We start from the raw sequence: 17,351 nt of genomic DNA on the forward strand, positions 1-17,351 counted from the left end.
CGAGCTTGCAAGGGCGGTCGATTCGCGCGATCCCAAAACATTGAAGGACGCGGTAGACATTGCCGTTCGACTTGAAAATCGGGAAAAGTACTATCGTCCTGGATCTCGAGATCTTTATCGTCCATCTTACGAATCGCGACGAGATGCATACCATGGCTATCGCTCGAGTCATCAAAGTCCGGAACGCGATCGTTCATATTCTCCGCGATTTGACAGCTTTTCGCCAACGAGACGCGAACACACGCCGGAACGTACGAATCCTGAGTCACCAACTAGAGACGCGAATAGGACCCGCGATTTTAGAACTTCGAGTCCGGTTAGAGCCTTTCGGGCGGATTCGCCTGCCGGAACATCGCAGCATCGCCGTAAGGAATGCACCTGTGGAAAGAAATCTCCCACAAGGCGCGAATCTCCTGAACCGCGTCGCAGTTTTGAATTTCGTAGACCGCGTACACCACCGTTGGAGGAACCTGTACCAGGGCCCTCACGGGAACGGTTGAGGTCACCGTCACCTGACCGTCGCGCAAATTTAAACGCCAGTGCGACTCGCCGGACGGACGCGACGACGAGTCAGACTCAACCAGAGCGTCAGAAGAAAGTACAGTTCCAGAAGAAATAGTTCTCGCAATAGAAACTAAGCGGGCTACGCCAATCGTGAAAATTCCATCCGAAGATTTAGAACCGGGAACCGGGTTATTTCTTGTTGATACCGGCGCAGAAATCAATTTGATTAAAGTCGATCTTTTACAACCCAAGTTACCAATCGCGACTTACGAGGCGACGATAATCTCTGGCATTACGCCACAGAAAGACCGAACAATCGGCACAACTACCCTGCACATTCAAGGGAATCCTGTTCGTTTTCACGTCGTTAGGTCGGATTTTCCATTAATTACCGACGGAATTTTAGGACAAGAATATTTTCGACAGGTAAAGGCCGAGATATCGTTCGCGCATAATACACTCGTGACGTGCACCGAACCGATTCGACCATTTCGTTTTGTCGACGAACGTTCGTTGAATTGTGTAGAACGTCGAGATTTAAAGCCGCGTACTTATGTCATTAAAGCGCGCAGTAGACAGTCGATCGGTATCGATGTAATTAATAACGATCTGCGAGAGGGCTATCTTCCCTTACTGGAAACGGTGGACGGCTTGTATGTAGGCAGAGCCGCAGTCGCTGTAAATGACCAGGGGGTATGCCACGTCCTCGCGATTAACACCTTACAACGCGATTTGGAATTGGAAATTCCACCCCAGGAAATAATCCCGTTTGATTACCATCGCTTTCCGGAAGAGTCGGACGACCCGGATACCGAGTTAGAAAATCCGGTAACAGTCGATCGAGTTACCGAGGTTTTAAAGAAATTGCGATTAGATCATTTGAATCTCGAAGAACGTAGCCACGTGGAAGATTTAGTGGAAGAGTTTCCGGAAAGATTCCACCTTCCGACGGATAAATTGCAGGCTACAACCTTTATTAAGCACAACATTCCAACTGTAGACGAGGTACCAATTAATACTCGTCAATATAGGTTTCCTCCCGTCCACAAGGACGAGATCGAAAGACAAATTCTAACGAAGTTAGCCAGTGGGATAATTGTACCGTCGAATTCACCTTATAATTCTCCCCTGTGGATTGTTCCGAAGAAACCTGATTCTAAGGGCAATCCCAGGTGGAGAATGGTGATAGATTTTCGGAAATTAAACGAAAAAACCGTAGGCGACGCGTATCCACTACCTAATATGACTGAAATTCTCGATTTAATCGGAAACGCGCAATACTTCTCGGTCTTCGACCTCGCGAGCGGGTTTCAACAAATAGAGACGGATCCGAAGGACCGTCACAAAACCGCGTTCAGTACACCTACGGGACACTACGAATATGTTAGAATGCCGGAAGGATTAAAGAATGCCCCAGCAACCTTCCAACGGTTGATGAATCAATTACTTCGCGGCCTGCAGGGCATAGAATTGTTTGTTTATTTGGACGACATAGTCATCTTCGCGAAAACGTTGGAGGAACACGGAAAGAAGGTCCGACGCCTGTTTACGCGCCTGGCCGACGCCGGTTTAACCCTTCAACCGGATAAATGCGAATTTTTGCGAACTGAGGTCGCGTATCTCGGGCACGTGATTGGTAGAAACGGAGTCCGACCGGATCCTAAGAAGATATCCGCAGTAAAGAACTTTCCGCGACCCAGAAACGCCAAAAACATTCGTCAATTTCTAGGCTTAGCAGGATACTACCGCAGGTTTATTAAAGATTTTGCTGCCAAGTCTAAACCACTTTCTGATTTGCTAAAGAAAAACGTACCCTTCGTATGGGGAAAAGAACAACGAGTAGCTTTTATCGCGCTAAGAAAAGCACTTTGCAGTGCACCGATTTTGCAATACCCTGATTTTCAGAAGCCGTTTACGCTAACAACCGACGCGTCAGACTTCGCAATCGGGGCCGTTCTTAGTCAAGAAGTCGACGGACACGATCTGCCCGTCGCATACCTTTCGCGTACGCTCACAAAACCGGAGCGAAACTACTTTACCACTGAGAAGGAGTGCTTAGCAATTTTATACGCCGTGCTGCATTTTCGACCTTATCTGTACGGGCGTAAATTCAAGTTGGTTAGCGATCATGAGCCTTTAAGATGGATCAATTCGATCAAAGATCCAGGGCAACGTTTAGTCCGATGGCGTTTAAAATTACGCGATTATGAATACGAATTCGTGCATAAACCCGGTAAACTGAATACCAACGCAGATGCGCTTTCGAGAAATCCGGTCAATGAAGCGGAGCTGAATGAATCAGACGCTTTCACGTTAACTAGCTCTGAAACCGAGAACGAGAAAGAAGAATCGTCCTCCGTAATTAAAATGATCAATCGATTCTTAGTAACTTCCGCGCAAGTTAAATCTAGAAAGGCGCGACGAAGGACAACACAAGCGAACTTGTTGCCGATATCGGGATCTCCGCGGTCGTCTGACTCTGAAACACCGGCAGTCGTCGTTCGTAGGGGGCGAGGTAGGCCTCCCGGTACAAGGAATCGGCCAAAAGAAACACCTGTAATAGACACGGACGGAATAGCTACGCGTACACGTTTGAGATCCGCGACGCAACCCGTTCCATCTACTGTTTCCAATCTGTCTCCACCAACTATCATAGTAACTTCTAATTCTCCTACAGAGACTGACTCTACAACTGATAACCCAACAGACACCGATACTGATTCCGAAGCAGGAACGCCGATTTATGTGCGTAGACGTAGCGTGTTGCCGAGCCTGGGGCTCAGTTCGCGTCAGCGAATTCCGGGAGTGTCCCAGACCCCAGAGCCCGACAGCGCTACCACCGATTCGGATCAGGAATGTTTCAGAACTCCACTTTCTAGCGTATCAAAAACGTATTTCGAATTACCATCAGACATTGACGTTACGGCAAAAGATACGGTCGAAGACTATGACAATTTACATCGTCCTGACGGGTTGTCTACAGAGAATTTCTCCGATACAGTAATCCATAGACCGTTACGACAATCACGGTTACCAGCTACTTTACTGTCTACTCCGCCAATAGCCTTATCCACTCCCAGTAGAAAACTTATTGCTGAAAGGGTTCCTGAACAGCAACAAAACGACCTAATAGTACCTGCAGATGTACCACCGACTGAGGAATCAGCCGACGATTCGATAATAGACCTAGACTCGTCGCACTTTGACGCGCCAGAACGTAGAGCAACTGCACCCGCGAAAACCGTGCATTTCGCGTGTGAGAATCTAACTTACCATCGTGACAACTACGTACATTTCGTGAGTAAAGACCTATCGCTTACGCCAATTAGTAAACTGCTCATTGACATAGGAGCAATTAAACTAGAAAACTTTAAAAATACGGATTTAAAGGTTGGAACAATTTTTGTTACCAAACGCGGTAGTAGCTACGTGTTTACGATCGTAATCAAGGAAAATATCAACGACGATTTACCATTAGCTAAATTAGAATCAAGCTTGGATAAACTAAAGCATAAGATGTCTGAATTAAATGTCCAAACTTTCAGAATATCTAGATTCGACGATTTGACTGAAGGTTTGCCACAGGATGCATTATCAAGCATTCTGCGGAGAGTTTTCGGTCAAACAAATATTAAAATAACTTTATGCTATGGTAGAGTCCAATTACCGCCCACGGAAATTCGTCCGGATATCATCTCGGAACTACATAGTAGTTTAGTGGGTGGACACAAAGGGGTAACAAAAACTTACCAACGAATTCGTGAGAGGTTTTACTGGCCAAACATGCGAAACCAAATCGAAGAATACGTACAAAATTGCGAAAGTTGCCAAACGCGTAAAATATCGAGGAAACGTACACGCGAACCAATGATAATTACAGATACACCGGTTGAACCGTTCGCGAAAGTATCGTTGGACACGGTGGGTCCGTTTCCCAGAACACCTGACGGGAACAAACATATCTTGACTATTCAAGATAATTTGACGAAATTCTGCATTGCTGTTCCGGTACCTAATATCAAAGCCGAAACAATAGCCCACGCACTGGTCACAAACCTCATCCTGCAGTTTGGTGCTCCCAAGGTCATACTATCTGATCGAGGCACGAGTTTCCTAAATCGAGTCATTTCCGCCGTAGCTAAGATGTTCGGTATACATCACCTTACCACATCGGGTTATAGACCTCAAACAAATGGCTCATTAGAAAGGAGTCATGCCGTTCTGGTGGATTACATCGCGCATTACTTAGGAGACTTTGATGACTGGGACAGATTAGTACCATTTGCAATTTTTGCTTATAACACCTCGGTACACGAGGGAACCAAATTTACACCGTTTGAGCTAGTGTATGGAAAACGCGCACGGGCACCTACCGCGTTTCCCGCGAGCGACGACCTGCCTACCTATGAGGGATATATTCGCGATTTGAGCGGCCGTCTGAACGAAATGCAGGACATCGCTGGTCGAAATTTAATAAAAGCTAAACACCGTTCAAAAGCTTATTACGACGCTACAGCTCGTCCGTTTAAGGGTCGTGTAGGGGACGTGGCATATGTCCTGGTCGAGCCGCGCAAGGGCAAGTTCGGCAAGAGATATCATGGGCCATACGAAATAGTTGAAATTACACCTCACAAGAATGTCGTGTTGAAGGATGGGATGGGAAACGTCTTTAGCAAACATATTGATAAATTGAAATTCTGGAAACCAAAGGCGGCTGATCACTGCACAGTTGGCCGTTTGTCCGTTTAAAATCGAATTGATCGATGAAGGGGCAACATAGCTCAATGGAGGGCCGGCTGGCGCAGTGCTTTCGCATTTTGAATTAACACTCTTTTCAGGAGCTGACCGAGCGTAACACTGTATTCAAATCAAAATCTAGCGTGCGAATATTCGATTTTTACACTGTATTTGAATAATCTAGGGATCCAACATCATGGCGTCTACGTCGAAAGCCGTATATCGAAATACGGCGGAGGAAAATCGAGGACGAAGGATTTTCGTGAGGCGGATACCGCCTTTCACGCAGACCAAGGCCCTAATGAAGCTTTTCCAAGCCTACCACCCGGACCAGGCTGTGGTTGTGAGGAAGCCAGCGGGGACCTTCGCGTTCGTGACCTTCCCGACGGCGGACTTGGCGTCTAGAGCGGTACAATGGGTCGAAACCACCAAGCCAGTGCTACATAGGCGTAGCATCAGAGCAGCCGTGGCGGACGCGTGGAACGAGGCGTCCCTACTGAGACCGCGTGGACGGCCTAACCCGTTCCCAGGATGGGAACCGCGGCGATCACCACCGCTACCGGAGGAGGTCGTGGCGCGAATCGCCAGCTTCCTCAGCTTCGCCGACCGTGGACGAATGGAAGGGGTGTGCAGAGCCTGGAGGAAGGGTGTCCTGGCATCCTACGCATTAGAGCGCGTACTTTCAACGTCCGACCAACGCTGGCCGCAGGGGTGGGGTCACCCGCGCATCAACACCGACAACCTGCGTTGGGCGATTGTGCGACTGGGCCCTTACGTCACCGAACTGCGCCTCGACGATCAGTGGGTCGCCGAAAGACTGCGGCCGCAGGTGCTGGGGATCGCGGCGCGCGGATGCCCTAAGCTAACGCGAATAGATTTGACTGGAGCGACAATACGACCTTCGGCGCTGCGCGATCTTGCGTCGAACGCGGAATGCTTAGAACAATTTTATTTAGGTAAAAGTGGCGGGAATATTGAGCCGGAATTGTCGGGCCTGTTCGCGGCGGCGCCGCGTCTCGTGGGCTTTAGGGCTACCGGCACCGGATTCGCGGGGGCGGCGTTGTCGCGGATGGCCCCGGCACTTCAGGAGATAAGGCTTAGGAGTTGCGAGTCGTTGTCCTCAGCATCGGTGGCCGCGTGTCTGGCGGCCCAGCGCTCGCTTTCGTCGATTGAGCTCGCCCAGTGCCGATCCCTGTCCTCTGCCGAGCCGCTCGTCGCTCTCACCAATAACGAGGATCTACATCGTTCAGCCCAAGAAATTGTGTTCATCGACATCGATTTCGCCCCGATCGGGGACGGAGAAGAGGACGACGTTCCAGATGCTCCCCCAGTTCCTGATCCGGTCTATATCGAGCTCCAATTAGGACCGGTGGAGACAGCGCGAACGTTGCCTGAACTTTTCAAACAACTTACCATCCTGCGTGTGTTGTTCTGTGGCTGGGTAGACGTCACCTTTATCAGGCACGTGGGGGAGCACCTACAACGCTTACGGGAGCTTGATCTCTCTGGATGTTCCAATATAAGGGGGCAATTTGCCTTAGAACCATTAGGAAATCTTCCGGGGTTGGAACTGGCCACGCTTAACAACCTTCACCCCTCTGTAGCGGCAACGGCCTTGGGAACTATTGGCACGTTAGTGGAGGTTAGGACACGTGACAGTCAGGGGGTCACGGACGAGGATACCACGGCTATCGTCCGTGGCTGCCCACACCTAGTGCTCTTAGACGTGGAGGGATGTCTGGGAGTAACAACTCAGACGATCATTGAGTCTACTGAAATCGTCAGGAGGCAGGGCAGGGCAGCGGTGCTGAGTCTGTCGGTCGGCGGGACGAGCGTGGATCGTCGGGTGCGCATTCGACCCAGCCTCGTGCTTAGGGTACTCCACGATCGAGTGTATCAGCCGATACTCCGTAACTTCTAGTTTTCATCACCGAGGACGGCGATAGTTTTAAGGGGGGAGGATTTGTTACGCCCCGGCGGAAATTTTGAAATTTATCCGCCTTGCGTCCCTTATCAAGCCCTTTGGGGTTCCGAGAATTTCTCATGTAAGGGTCGTGAGGTGGGTGTTTCACTTTTCCGCCAATCTTTTTATTCCTCCTCTACCTTGTACATCCTTGACAAGCCTTTCGAGGTTCCGAGGATTTCTCATGCAGGGGTGTGCCAGGAAGAGTTTGAGTTTAATTCCTTTCTATTTTTGACTTCTTCTATTGCTTTCTCTTCTTTATTCTATTCTACCCTGGAATCGTGTATCTTGTCAAGCCCTTGGGTTCCGAGAATTTCTCATGCGAGGTACACGAGGAAAGGTTATTTCTGTTTCCTTCTTTACAATAGTTTACGTGACCCTCCTTGAAACTATCGTCGCCAACCATAGATATATAAGACAGTTTACAATCGGGTAACGCACAAAAACTCGCGTTAGCTCGTAAGAGAGAGAGAGAGCCGTTAGCACAACACCAGCGCTACGCAGTTATCCAGTGCTTCGCATTCCGGGAATTTCCCTTGGTAACTGCGTAGAAACGGGAAAACCGTAATAACTTCTTTGTCGAGGAAACTCTTTCCCTCTCATTTGCACAAAGCGTCAGCCGGTCCAATCATGATCATTATTACCTGACCGAATGATAGTGTGAAAGGAATGGATGGATGAATATGAATTTGAACGATGAAACTACAGTAAATGAGAACCTTTACAAAGCCTAACGTCGCGAACGTTCGACCGCTGTTCGAAAATCAAGGGTCGTTCGAAGCAATAAACATCATTGTGTTCGAAATTCTAAGAACTACCTAGCGACAACGACGAATTTTGAACAAAGGAATGTTCTGGTAGAAATGTTTAAGTTCATCGCTAACGAAATGCCGGTTCCACCGAAGTAATTATGCGAAAGATTGTAAATGAATGCATAATCGGCATTGCGACTATCTCGAATGCATCGTCCGCTTTTACACTGATAAAATCTTTATTAATCAGGAAAGACAGATAATTCTGATCCTGTTAAGGGAAAGTGAACGGATTACGGTTACAATTGTTAGATTATATTTATACCGATTTCAAGACCATTCATGTTCAGTCAAATTAATAGTATCATTTAACAGTTCAATGTTTGCATGATCAAATCAAATCAATAGCTGTAAATTGGCAAGTAGTACATTTAAAGGAAATACTGCGTAGTTTCTAGAAAACCGTTGAAACTATCATGGCGACGTATTAGAAAGAAAAAGGAACACCAAAGAAAGGGGATGAAGAATCTTCGTCTAGCTCGCGCGTCTTAGCCAATCACCGGGCACGCGACACTTCCGAGCACGTGCCACGATTCGTCAATCCGTCCCCTCCAAGGACGATGATCGCGCGACGGGCCCTTCGCCCGTCGATCTCGCGCAAATTTCGACACTCTTGATCGATCAATCGTCGAGGTACGTGATCTTGAGCCCGTGTGTCCGAGAGACAGAGTTATTCGGAACTTCGCGATATTTTCTCTGCGGTAAAGTCCTCCGCGTAGCGAGGCAGAGTGCCGTGCGAGTTAAGATAATCAGAATTCTGAATAAGGACTCATAGACGCGCACGTTAAATTTTCCTTCTACCTAAATTTCTATCTTTCTTTCTCGTTTTAAATCGTTTGCTCGCGTAATCAATCGTATTAGCTTCATTCCGCGTAATTAAATATTTATTTGCTCTTTTCCTGTTCGTAATCGCTTGTCTCTCGTCGACGTACTCGTCCGTTTAATTCATTTTCCGACGCGACAAGTGCAGTGATCGATATTTTACCGTTCTTTGGTGTTCCAGATTAACCAGCGAATACTATATAGAAATCTACAAGCGAATTTATTATCTTGTAATTGTAATTAAACAGCGTTTCGGTAAGTCGATTCTGTAACATTTTTGAACACGACGACAATTTACTGGCAAAACGGGCGATCTGTCCAGCCCTTCTTGGGTTCCGAGAATTCCTCCGGTCAGATCGTTCCAACGTTTGAGGTATCGATAAAAACGTTCAATTATTATCGTGCTGCGATTTCGTTTTCTATGATTTCTGTCATTTCTTTTATTAAATCAAAGGGACATCCTAGTCCTGCCCTTTCGAGGGTGCCGAGAGTATCTCAGGCTGGGGTGTACCCTTACGGCGAAATACGCCGAATTTCGAGTTAATTCGAGCGAAAACGAAATAGTAACAATCATTTTTCCCGCGACCGTCGAAAATCGTAAACCTCCAAGTGTGATCTCAGCGCGCGCATATCATCATATTTTTATATTTTTATATATTATATTTTTGTTACTTTTACGAATCATCTTTACCCTTGTTAACAAATACGTATAAAACTGGTATCCTCAATAACAAGTTCCAAAATTAGAACATCTTCAATTTTTGGCTTTCTTTGTTCTGTTAATTTCTTGATTATTATTCATAATTAAACCAGTTTCACTAGTTAAACAGTTTCAAATTTATTTCAAACACACCAAACACATTTCTTTCAGTTATACACGCCTACCATTTCATACAGATTCAAGGAGGGACCCGTACGGGACCTAAAGCGCTGAACGAACCCAAACGAAAGATTAAAAAGTTCACACTCTAAGTTCTAACATCTTAATAATTATCTTTCGTCTTTTAATTTGTCGAGAGCGCTAACCCGCTCGAGACTGGTGGCAGCGATACCAACCATCGCGCTCAGAATAGGGTAAAAAGTATAGGAAATTGCCTTTCAATTTTCTAGTTGAAACAGCAGTCTTTCTTTCCTAGTCTTTTTTTATCTTATCCTTTTTACGTTGCGCCGTCGCACGCGCAACGTAACAAAATTTTGGTGGCAGCGGTGGGATACCAGCGCTTGCCCCGTGAATCTGTATAATTTGAAGTGTTTGAAAATTTCTAAATTCCTGTACTAATTATTGAATTCACTGTCGTAATCTCTGAGATCACAGTTGAGGCAAATTCGGGACATTATAGATACCCCCTTTTGCCAAACTTGCCGCATTGCGAAAAATTGAATTATTCATTGTGTAATTTGTGCGAATTATATATTTAATCGTAATTTCTGTGTGTTTTACGGTAATTGTTCAGGAAAAATTCATTTGAAATCAATTTCTGCTTCTAGTAACTTATTTATTTATTGTCAGTCTTTGATTTATTTATCTATTATTTATCTATTGTATTTATTTATTTAGTTAATATTAAATTTGTGCTTTGTCAAATTTCCATCTATTGAATTATTCCGATATTTTCTTAAAGTACTGAACAATTATCGTCCATTTCTGATTTTCTATTATTATTATTTTTGATTCGAAATTTTTGATTTTTGATTTGATTTGAATACTGTGTGTTACAATTTCTGTGTTTTGTCTATATTTTGTCTGTTATATATTTTGTGTATTACAAATCAAATCCGAATATTTTTCCGCGTACTAACAAATTCCGTTTGAAAATGTCTGATCCGATTGACGCCGGTGAAGGTCCGAGCGGGTTGAGACCGCATACGCCTGAAAATACCGGTGAACCACACGATACTTGGCGCGATACACGAAATGTCGGTTTCGCCTCGCATACGTTCAGGAACGATGATCGCGAATATAGCGACCTTTCCACAACGGTCATGGAAAGTTTTGCCGTGCAACAAGCCGCCCACCATGTTCCGACTTTTGATGGACGGAATATCCGTCTTCGGGACTTTATAAGCGAAATACAGTATCATTACGATAGCTTACCAGCAACGGGAAGAAGGACTTTCCTTCGACTCGTAATTTCGCGTTTAAGGGGGGAGGCACGAGACAGCGTTAGCGGTATGCTTTTCATCACTATCGGAGAATTAATTCAACATTTGAAATATCGATTTACTCCGGAGAGATCGTATAACGACTATAATCGACAATTATTGAATATGCGTATGCGGCGTGACGAATCCGTATTTGCATTTCACGACCGTATTCGTGCATTGCTATCTGGGATGGAAGATATACTCAAAAGGGATTACGGAGCCCGCGCGTCAGATTTTATGGAACCTGTAAAATCGTCTGCGATAGACGCGTTCGTTTTCGGTTTGCCTGACGAGCTTGCAAGGGCGGTCGATTCGCGCGATCCCAAAACATTGAAGGACGCGGTAGACATTGCCGTTCGACTTGAAAATCGGGAAAAGTACTATCGTCCTGGATCTCGAGATCTTTATCGTCCATCTTACGAATCGCGACGAGATGCATACCATGGCTATCGCTCGAGTCATCAAAGTCCGGAACGCGATCGTTCATATTCTCCGCGATTTGACAGCTTTTCGCCAACGAGACGCGAACACACGCCGGAACGTACGAATCCTGAGTCACCAACTAGAGACGCGAATAGGACCCGCGATTTTAGAACTTCGAGTCCGGTTAGAGCCTTTCGGGCGGATTCGCCTGCCGGAACATCGCAGCATCGCCGTAAGGAATGCACCTGTGGAAAGAAATCTCCCACAAGGCGCGAATCTCCTGAACCGCGTCGCAGTTTTGAATTTCGTAGACCGCGTACACCACCGTTGGAGGAACCTGTACCAGGGCCCTCACGGGAACGGTTGAGGTCACCGTCACCTGACCGTCGCGCAAATTTAAACGCCAGTGCGACTCGCCGGACGGACGCGACGACGAGTCAGACTCAACCAGAGCGTCAGAAGAAAGTACAGTTCCAGAAGAAATAGTTCTCGCAATAGAAACTAAGCGGGCTACGCCAATCGTGAAAATTCCATCCGAAGATTTAGAACCGGGAACCGGGTTATTTCTTGTTGATACCGGCGCAGAAATCAATTTGATTAAAGTCGATCTTTTACAACCCAAGTTACCAATCGCGACTTACGAGGCGACGATAATCTCTGGCATTACGCCACAGAAAGACCGAACAATCGGCACAACTACCCTGCACATTCAAGGGAATCCTGTTCGTTTTCACGTCGTTAGGTCGGATTTTCCATTAATTACCGACGGAATTTTAGGACAAGAATATTTTCGACAGGTAAAGGCCGAGATATCGTTCGCGCATAATACACTCGTGACGTGCACCGAACCGATTCGACCATTTCGTTTTGTCGACGAACGTTCGTTGAATTGTGTAGAACGTCGAGATTTAAAGCCGCGTACTTATGTCATTAAAGCGCGCAGTAGACAGTCGATCGGTATCGATGTAATTAATAACGATCTGCGAGAGGGCTATCTTCCCTTACTGGAAACGGTGGACGGCTTGTATGTAGGCAGAGCCGCAGTCGCTGTAAATGACCAGGGGGTATGCCACGTCCTCGCGATTAACACCTTACAACGCGATTTGGAATTGGAAATTCCACCCCAGGAAATAATCCCGTTTGATTACCATCGCTTTCCGGAAGAGTCGGACGACCCGGATACCGAGTTAGAAAATCCGGTAACAGTCGATCGAGTTACCGAGGTTTTAAAGAAATTGCGATTAGATCATTTGAATCTCGAGGAACGTAGCCACGTGGAAGATTTAGTGGAAGAGTTTCCGGAAAGATTCCACCTTCCGACGGATAAATTGCAGGCTACAACCTTTATTAAGCACAACATTCCAACTGTAGACGAGGTACCAATTAATACTCGTCAATATAGGTTTCCTCCCGTCCACAAGGACGAGATCGAAAGACAAATTCTAACGAAGTTAGCCAGTGGGATAATTGTACCGTCGAATTCACCTTATAATTCTCCCCTGTGGATTGTTCCGAAGAAACCTGATTCTAAGGGCAATCCCAGGTGGAGAATGGTGATAGATTTTCGGAAACTAAACGAAAAAACCGTAGGCGACGCGTATCCACTACCTAATATGACTGAAATTCTCGATTTAATCGGAAACGCGCAATACTTCTCGGTCTTCGACCTCGCGAGCGGGTTTCAACAAATAGAGACGGATCCGAAGGACCGTCACAAAACCGCGTTCAGTACACCTACGGGACACTACGAATATGTTAGAATGCCGGAAGGATTAAAGAATGCCCCAGCAACCTTCCAACGGTTGATGAATCAATTACTTCGCGGCCTGCAGGGCATAGAATTGTTTGTTTATTTGGACGACATAGTCATCTTCGCGAAAACGTTGGAGGAACACGGAAAGAAGGTCCGACGCCTGTTTACGCGCCTGGCCGACGCCGGTTTAACCCTTCAACCGGATAAATGCGAATTTTTGCGAACTGAGGTCGCGTATCTCGGGCACGTGATTGGTAGAAACGGAGTCCGACCGGATCCTAAGAAGATATCCGCAGTAAAGAACTTTCCGCGACCCAGAAACGCCAAAAATATTCGTCAATTTCTAGGCTTAGCAGGATACTACCGCAGGTTTATTAAAGATTTTGCTGCCAAGTCTAAACCACTTTCTGATTTGCTAAAGAAAAACGTACCCTTCGTATGGGGAAAAGAACAACGAGTAGCTTTTATCGCGCTAAGAAAAGCACTTTGCAGTGCACCGATTTTGCAATACCCTGATTTTCAGAAGCCGTTTACGCTAACAACCGACGCGTCAGACTTCGCAATCGGGGCCGTTCTTAGTCAAGAAGTCGACGGACACGATCTGCCCGTCGCATACCTTTCGCGTACGCTCACAAAACCGGAGCGAAACTACTTTACCACTGAGAAGGAGTGCTTAGCAATTTTATACGCCGTGCTGCATTTTCGACCTTATCTGTACGGGCGTAAATTCAAGTTGGTTAGCGATCATGAGCCTTTAAGATGGATCAATTCGATCAAAGATCCAGGGCAACGTTTAGTCCGATGGCGTTTAAAATTACGCGATTATGAATACGAATTCGTGCATAAACCCGGTAAACTGAATACCAACGCAGATGCGCTTTCGAGAAATCCGGTCAATGAAGCGGAGCTGAATGAATCAGACGCTTTCACGTTAACTAGCTCTGAAACCGAGAACGAGAAAGAAGAATCGTCCTCCGTAATTAAAATGATCAATCGATTCTTAGTAACTTCCGCGCAAGTTAAATCTAGAAAGGCGCGACGAAGGACAACACAAGCGAACTTGTTGCCGATATCGGGATCTCCGCGGTCGTCTGACTCTGAAACACCGGCAGTCGTCGTTCGTAGGGGGCGAGGTAGGCCTCCCGGTACAAGGAATCGGCCAAAAGAAACACCTGTAATAGACACGGACGGAATAGCTACGCGTACACGTTTGAGATCCGCGACGCAACCCGTTCCATCTACTGTTTCCAATCTGTCTCCACCAACTATCATAATAACTTCTAATTCTCCTACAGAGACTGACTCTACAACTGATAACCCAACAGACACCGATACTGATTCCGAAGCAGGAACGCCGATTTATGTGCGTAGACGTAGCGTGTTGCCGAGCCTGGGGCTCAGTTCGCGTCAGCGAATTCCGGGAGTGTCCCAGACCCCAGAGCCCGACAGCGCTACCACCGATTCGGATCAGGAATGTTTCAGAACTCCACTTTCTAGCGTATCAAAAACGTATTTCGAATTACCATCAGACATTGACGTTACGGCAAAAGATACGGTCGAAGACTATGACAATTTACATCGTCCTGACAGGTTGTCTACAGAGAATTTCTCCGATACAGTAATCCATAGACCGTTACAACAATCACGGTTACCAGCTACTTTACTGTCTACTCCGCCAATAGCCTTATCCACTCCCAGTAGAAAACTTATTGCTGAAAGGGTTCCTGAACAGCAACAAAACGACCTAATAGTACCTGCAGATGTACCACCGACTGAGGAATCAGCCGACGATTCGATAATAGACCTAGACTCGTCGCACTTTGACGCGCCAGAACGTAGAGCAACTGCACCCGCGAAAACCGTGCATTTCGCGTGTGAGAATCTAACTTACCATCGTGACAACTACGTACATTTCGTGAGTAAAGACCTATCGCTTACGCCAATTAGTAAACTGCTCGTTGACATAGGAGCAATTAAACTAGAAAACTTTAAAAATACGGATTTAAAGGTTGGAACAATTTTTGTTACCAAACGCGGTAGTAGCTACGTGTTTACGATCGTAATCAAGGAAAATATCAACGACGATTTACCATTAGCTAAATTAGAATCAAGCTTGGATAAACTAAAGCATAAGATGTCTGAATTAAATGTCCAAACTTTCAGAATATCTAGATTCGACGATTTGACTGAAGGTTTGCCACAGGATGCATTATCAAGCATTCTGCGGAGAGTTTTCGGTCAAACAAATGTTAAAATAACTTTATGCTATGGTAGAGTCCAATTACCGCCCACGGAAATTCGTCCGGATATCATCTCGGAACTACATAGTAGTTTAGTGGGTGGACACAAAGGGGTAACAAAAACTTACCAACGAATTCGTGAGAGGTTTTACTGGCCAAACATGCGAAACCAAATCGAAGAATACGTACAAAATTGCGAAAGTTGCCAAACGCGTAAGATATCGAGGAAACGTACACGCGAACCAATGATAATTACAGATACACCGGTTGAACCGTTCGCGAAAGTATCGTTGGACACGGTGGGTCCGTTTCCCAGAACACCTGACGGGAACAAACATATCTTGACTATTCAAGATAATTTGACGAAATTCTGCATTGCTGTTCCGGTACCTAATATCAAAGCCGAAACAATAGCCCACGCACTGGTCACAAACCTCATCCTGCAGTTTGGTGCTCCCAAGGTCATACTATCTGATCGAGGCACGAGTTTCCTAAATCGAGTCATTTCCGCCGTAGCTAAGATGTTCGGTATACATCACCTTACCACATCGGGTTACAGACCTCAAACAAATGGCTCATTAGAAAGGAGTCATGCCGTTCTGGTGGATTACATCGCGCATTATTTAGGAGACTTTGATGACTGGGACAGATTAGTACCATTTGCAATTTTTGCTTATAACACCTCGGTACACGAGGGAACCAAATTTACACCGTTTGAGCTAGTGTATGGAAAACGCGCACGGGCACCTACCGCGTTTCCCGCGAGCGACGACCTGCCTACCTATGAGGGATATATTCGCGATTTGAGCGGCCGTCTGAACGAAATGCAGGACATCGCTGGTCGAAATTTAATAAAAGCTAAACACCGTTCAAAAGCTTATTACGACGCTACAGCTCGTCCGTTTAAGGGTCGTGTAGGGGACGTGGCATATGTCCTGGTCGAGCCGCGCAAGGGCAAGTTCGGCAAGAGATATCATGGGCCATACGAAATAGTTGAAATTACACCTCACAAGAATGTCGTGTTGAAGGATGGGATGGGAAACGTCTTTAGCAAACATATTGATAAATTGAAATTCTGGAAACCAAGGGCGGCTGATCACTGCACAGTTGGCCGTTTGTCCGTTTAAAATCGAATTGATCGATGAAGGGGCAACATAGCTCAATGGAGGGCCGGCTGGCGCAGTGCTTTCGCATTTTGAATTAACACTCTTTTCAGGAGCTGACCGAGCGTAACACTGTATTCAAATCAAAATCTAGCGTGCGAATATTCGATTTTTACACTGTATTTGAATAATCTAGGGATCCAACATCATGGCGTCTACGTCGAAAGCCGTATATCGAAATACGGCGGAGGAAAATCGAGGACGAAGGATTTTCGTGAGGCGGATACCGCCTTTCACGCAGACCAAGGCCCTAATGAAGCTTTTCCAAGCTTACCACCCGGACCAGGCTGTGGTTGTGAGGAAGCCAGCGGGGACCTTCGCGTTCGTGACCTTCCCGACGGCGGACTTGGCGTCTAGAGCGGTACGATGGGTCGAAACCACCAAGCCAGTGCTACATAGGCGTAGCATCAGAGCAGCCGTGGCGGACGCGTGGAACGAGGCGTCCCTACTGAGACCGCGTGGACGGCCTAACCCGTTCCCAGGATGGGAACCGCGGCGATCACCACCGCTACCGGAGGAGGTCGTGGCGCGAATCGCCAGCTTCCTCAGCTTCGCCGACCGTGGACGAATGGAAGGGGTGTGCAGAGCCTGGAGGAAGGGTGTCCTGGCATCCTACGCATTAGAGCGCGTACTTTCAACGTCCGACCAACGCTGGCCGCAGGGGTGGGGTCACCCGCGCATCAACACCGACAACCTGCGTTGGGCGATTGTGCGACTGGGCCCTTACGTCACCGAACTGCGCCTCGACGATCAGTGGGTCGCCGAAAGGCTGCGGCCGCAGGTGCTGGG

Source organism: Osmia bicornis, chromosome 16, assembly GCF_907164935.1.
Source record: "Osmia bicornis bicornis chromosome 16, iOsmBic2.1, whole genome shotgun sequence".
Lineage (NCBI taxonomy): Eukaryota > Metazoa > Arthropoda > Insecta > Hymenoptera > Megachilidae > Osmia > Osmia bicornis.